General features: G+C 42.2%; 1 non-coding gene across 1 annotated transcript; it reads right to left on the bottom strand.

The window, feature by feature from the left end:
• Positions 1-1,606: 1,606 nt before the first annotated feature.
• TRNAG-UCC (transfer RNA glycine (anticodon UCC)) lies at positions 1,607-1,679 on the bottom strand. The gene has a single exon. It is a non-coding gene; the product is annotated as a tRNA-Gly (tRNA).
• Positions 1,680-5,560: the final 3,881 nt, after the last annotated feature.

Below are 5,560 nucleotides of genomic sequence, written 5' to 3'. Positions count from 1 at the left end.
TGTATTCAAAGGAAATGAAATCTTGAAGAGAGAATTGCCCTTTCTTGTTCACAGTAGCACTATTCACAATGGCCAAGATACCGAAACAACCCAAGTGTTCATGGGACCCCATGGATTATACAGTCCATGGCATTCTCCAGGCCAGAATACTGGAGGGGGTAGCCATTCCCTCTTCCAGAGGATCTTCTCATGGATGAATGGATAAAGAAAATGTAGTATATAAACATAGTGGAGTATTATCCAGCTATAAAAAGAGAAAGAAATCTTGCCATTTGTGATAACATGGTTGAACCTGGAGGACATTATGCTAAGTAAAGTGAGCCAGACACAGAAAGACAGATGTTGTATCATCTCACTTATATGTGGAATCTAAAAAACAGGACTCAGAGAAACAGAGAGTAGAATAGTGTTTGCCAGGAACTAGGGGTGGGACAAATGGGGAGATGCTGGTCAAAAGGTACAAAATTTCAGTTACGAGACGAATAGGTTCTGGGGATGTAAATTACAACATAGTGGCTGTACTGTCTCATATTCATTGTTTGCTTGAAATTTGCTGAGAGAGTAGGTCTCAAACATGGTTACCACGTGAGCTGATGGAGGTATTAACTAACTCGATTGTGATGTTCATTTCACACTGCAAAAGTATATTAAATCATCATGTTGTGTGAAGAAATCACACAGTACCATGTAAATACATACAATTTTTATTCATCAACCATGCCTCAATAAAACTGGGGGAAATACTTTGGGCTGATGAGATGTGGCAAAGCCTACTGGAGATGGGGAAGCCTCTTCCCCATCAGTCATCCAGGGACACGGAGCTGCACCGCAGTGCAGATGTTCAGCAGCACGAGACAAAAATATCTAATGAACATGCAGAGTGTCTGCTCAGAATACATCGTTGTTAGGAAAGCTCATAGCAGGGCATAACTTGTGATGATGTGCAAGCGCTGGGCAACTGATCAAGCCAGCTGGATCTTTCAGGTGTGATCTCCCCACAATCCCTGCAGGAGACACTAAGGGAAGGTATGATTTATTGTTGGAAGAAAGGAGAAACCAGATGCTTCACTGAAGGACTGTTGTGTGAAAGAGTGAAAGTGAAAGTTGCTTAGCTGTGTCTGAGCCTTTGGGACCCCATGGACTGTATAGTCCATGGAATTCTCCAGGCCAGAATACTGGAGTGGGTAGCCGTTCCCTCCTCCACGCGATCTTCGCAACCCAGGGATCAAACTCAGGTCTCCCGCATTGCAAGCGAATTCTTTACCAGCTGAGCCACCGGAGAAGCCCAAAAATACTGGAGTAGGTAGTCTATCCCTTCTCCAGGGCATCTTCCTGACCCAGGAATTGAACTGGGATCCTCCTGCATTGCAGGCAGGTTCTTTACCAGCTGAGCTAACAGGAAAAATTGTTAACATCACCATAAGTCTTTCTCTTTAGTCTCTTTGCATCACTTTCTATCTTTCTCTCTTTCCTTAAAAAATTTACTTATTTATTTGGCTGTCCCAGGTCTTAGTTGTGGTACACAGAGAATCTTCCATCTTCATTGCAGCATGAGGAATCTTTAGTTGTGGCATGCAAACTCTTAGTTTTGGCATGTGGGATCTAGTTCCCTAACCAGGGATCCAACTTGGGCCCCCTGCATTGGAAGTGCAGAGTCTTAGCCACTGGACCACCAGGGAAGTCCCACTGTTTGCATCATTTTCTATCAAGCAAACCACGTGTTCATAGAGACCTTTGGAAGTGCGTTAATCCCTGCTTCAGCAGTGAGAGGAGTGCAACCTCCTTGAAAGACTCTGGTTGTTTTTTGCAGACCAGGAACGATGTGGGAGATGCCACCTTTGCAATGGGTTCCCTGAATTCAGGGCCTTGATAGAGTCCAGGGGTTGTGGAGGCTAAGAGGAAGTACTTGTAAGGTGGGTGTGGTTAGCACCTTGGGAAGCAGAGCTGAAATAGTGAAAGAATAGTATAACCCGAGAGGGCTTTAGCAGAAGTTAATTGGTCATGGTGTACTTAGGAGTGATGTAGTTGGGCAACCTAAGAAAGTTTTAATCTGTACGAATGAAAAAACTCCTAATGGACAGGGATGTGATTTGAGTCACCACACTAAGGAGATTTTCCCCCTTATTCAATCCTAGAATTGGGCAGGTTCTTAGAACAGAGGCCCTTGATTGAAGGGAAGGGTGGGTCCCTTCAAGGAAGGACCCTGCCTCACTGCCCAACATGTATATGGCAAATGTTTCTTCTAGCTTTCTACAAAGGGACTGAGCATCAGGGAAAGGGGAGGACCTAGATTTTTTTTCCTGGCTACTCCGCAGGGCTTGTGGGATCTCAGTTCTTTCTGCGGTGGGAGCATGGAAGCTTAACCACTGGACTGCCAGGGAAGTCTTCAGACTTTCTGAAGATTCTGGTCCAGGAACAAGGGCCAGAACTGGGACTAGACTTTCCTAATGGCCCATTTGCAAAAATTGTGTTCCTGTCTCTGCAATATTGGGCTTTGCTGGTTTAGAAATCTAGGTTACTGTGGGAGAAATGATTCTAACAGGGGACATCAGACAAAGGTTCTGCTGTCCCAGAAGCTGAGGCTGCACCTGCCCACTTGAGGCTTATCACATCACTAAACCAACAGGCAAGAAGTGAGCCATGGTCCTGTTGGGGTCATTGGTTGTGATGCTCAAGGGAGAAGATTGCTATTACACCAAGGAAAGGATCCAGGCCTTTGTGTGACGCCTCTTAACATTACATGCTCAGTTGCTAGGTTGTGACCTACTCTTTGCTACTCCATAGACTGTAGCCCACCAGGCTCCTCTGTCCATGGGATTTCCCAGGCAAAAATACTGGAGTAGGTTGCTAGTTCCTTCTCCATAACATTGTATGCCCAATGGTAAAAGTAAGAACAGAACTACAGCGAACTAAATGAGGTAGAACCACCTTCAAGGATAATGTGAGCTGCTCTGACAGGTAAAGAACCAGGAGTATGGAAGTGCTGGTTGGGCACAAGGAAAAGAGAATGAGTTATGGAAGGAAAAGTTATTAACACCAGTTGTGCCCACATGGCCAGTTGCAAAAATGAGTATTGTGTGTGGTGTTATTCAGTTTCTCTCTCTCTCTCTTTTATAACTGTACACTTCATTTTATTATTTGTTGAATTACTAAGCATATCCTGAAGCATCAATGTCCCACAAACTTAAGTCAGCTTTATCTATGTTCCAGTACTTGATTGATAGAAATTTCTTTTAAGAAATTCCCCCAAGACATCTTTGGTTTGAAATACATCATCGAATGGGAAGCTGCCAGTAAAAATACTCTCTCAAGGGTTTCCCTGGTGGCTCCTCCAATACAGGAGACATGCGTTTGATTCCTGGTCTGGGAAGATCCCATAGGCTGCAGAGCAACTAAGCCCTTCACCTGCCATGTTGCAAACTGCCTGATGGAACAGCCCATATGCTACAAGACTGAGCGTGTCAGGCTCTGGTCCGTAGTCAGAAAGGTAGTGAGGCTCCTGGTCCTAGAGTACACAAGGCACAATCTCCTCAGTTATCACTGAGTGAACTTGGCAGCGAATCTTGGTTCAGTTGAACCTTAAGATGACTGTGGCTTCAGCTGACACTTTGCCTGTGTCCTTGCCAGAGACCCTGAGCTGGGCAATCCAGCTGAGGCACATCTGGTCTGAGCCAGAGACTGTGAGAGAATACACAGTGTTGTAAGCCAGGCACCCTGGCACCGTTCCCAGTCCTTTGCTCGAAGGTAGGGTTCTTCAACCTCTGAGGCTGTCTTAGAGTTTGACTTTATATCAGTTCTCTTTTTGACAGCAGTGACACCAGTGGGGTTTGCCCATGGCCAAGAGATTCCCTGCAACAGCCAGATGAAGAAGTTACCACCAGGACCTGTATGATGTTCAATCACATGTTCCTTTTATCTCATGTGGAATAATGATACACTCACTCACTTTTCTCTAGTTTTTAAGAGAAGTATATGCATATGTAGCCAGCAAGCAGGTACAATTCCAACCACAAATCTGAATTATTTTTAAACCTAATTTTGAGATGGCTACTTAGAATGAAGAACTTGTAGATGTGGGGTAATTCCTTCTTGTTAGAGATAAGCAAGCTTTACTTGGAGGGACACGAAGCCCTTGGCACAGCCTCCTGAAGAAAAGGAGGCAACATTTAACAAGGAGAAAGGAAAGAAAAAGGGAAGGAAGAAAAGTGAGAAGGAAAGAAGGAGGGGGAATGAAGAAGTAAGAGTAATTCCCCTCTTTCTTCCCACCAAAAGAAGAAAGTCCTGATGCTTTGGTACACACGGAACCTTAGGCTCCATGTGAAGAATTTTCCTGAAGGAACCTGATAATGACCCACCAGAGATGAAACGTTAATACTGAAAAAGTTATATGAGGTCTTTTTCTGCTTCTGGGTTAGAAAACTTTTGGCACTAAAGACATTTATGATCTTATATCTTTTATGTAGATGATATCAATAATTTTATTCTGAGTGTTTCAGAAGACTTAATGCTGCCCAGGCCTAGGCCTAATTTTAAAAAAGAGGACAAAAAGTGTGCAATATACAAATGAGAACAGTAGATATTGTCATAGAAAGAGAAAATTGACAAGTACAAGGAAACATTATGTGCAACTTTGTGCCCATAATTTGGAAGGTCTAGTTGAAAAGCCTGATTATCTGGTAAAATATCACACACCAAAACCAATTCAAAAAGAAGTAGAAATGCTAATGAGGGAGAAAAAACATGAGTATATTTCTGATGTAGGTTTTAATTTGATGTTCAGTTTAATAATATGTCACATTGCCAAAGGGGAAGAGGTGGGGGAAAGGAAGAACTGAGAATTGGGGATTAGCAGATGAAAACTATTATCTATAGGATGGACAAACAAGCAGATCCTACTGTATAGCACAGGGAACTATGCTTATTCTGTGATAAAACATAATGGAAAAGAATATATATATATATATATACACACACACACTCTACACATATATAGGTGTATAACTGAGTCACTTCAATGTACAGCAGAAATTAAACCTGGCATTGTAAATCAACCATACTTCAATAAAGTTTTAAGAAATAATATGTCAAGAAGCATATCAAATTAATATTATGCCCCAGGAGACAGACACATCTCTTGGCAGGGTTGGGACTGGGCAGGGGAAGCTTTTCTTTTGACATAGATCCTTGGGAGATGAATGTCAGCTGTCATGTAGAAAGAGTATTTTTTAGAAACCAACAAGTCTCCTTAAAAGTATTGTAAAATACTGAAAAACAGAATAATAGTAGAAACAAAAGGAAAAGCATATATAATAATTAACCACTTATAAGTGTATTGTTTAACAAGTTCTTTCAAATGCTTAAATTCATTTAGTGTTCAAGTTCTTTTAAGACAATTTACTTTTAAGCAACAGATTATCCCTGTGTTATTTACATGATCCCAGAGGAAAGGCAAAGATGGAAGGAAAACTTCCCAGTTAGGTTCAGTGCAGCTGTCACATTCCTAAACTGTGGGAAGAAAACACATAAGCCTCTCTTGAGAGAGAAAACCTAAGATCAAGAA

The sequence above is a fragment of the Ovis aries genome, chromosome 3 (genome assembly GCF_016772045.2).
Source record: "Ovis aries strain OAR_USU_Benz2616 breed Rambouillet chromosome 3, ARS-UI_Ramb_v3.0, whole genome shotgun sequence".
NCBI lineage: Eukaryota > Metazoa > Chordata > Mammalia > Artiodactyla > Bovidae > Ovis > Ovis aries.
This window is presented reverse-complemented; position numbering and strand designations above follow the sequence as displayed.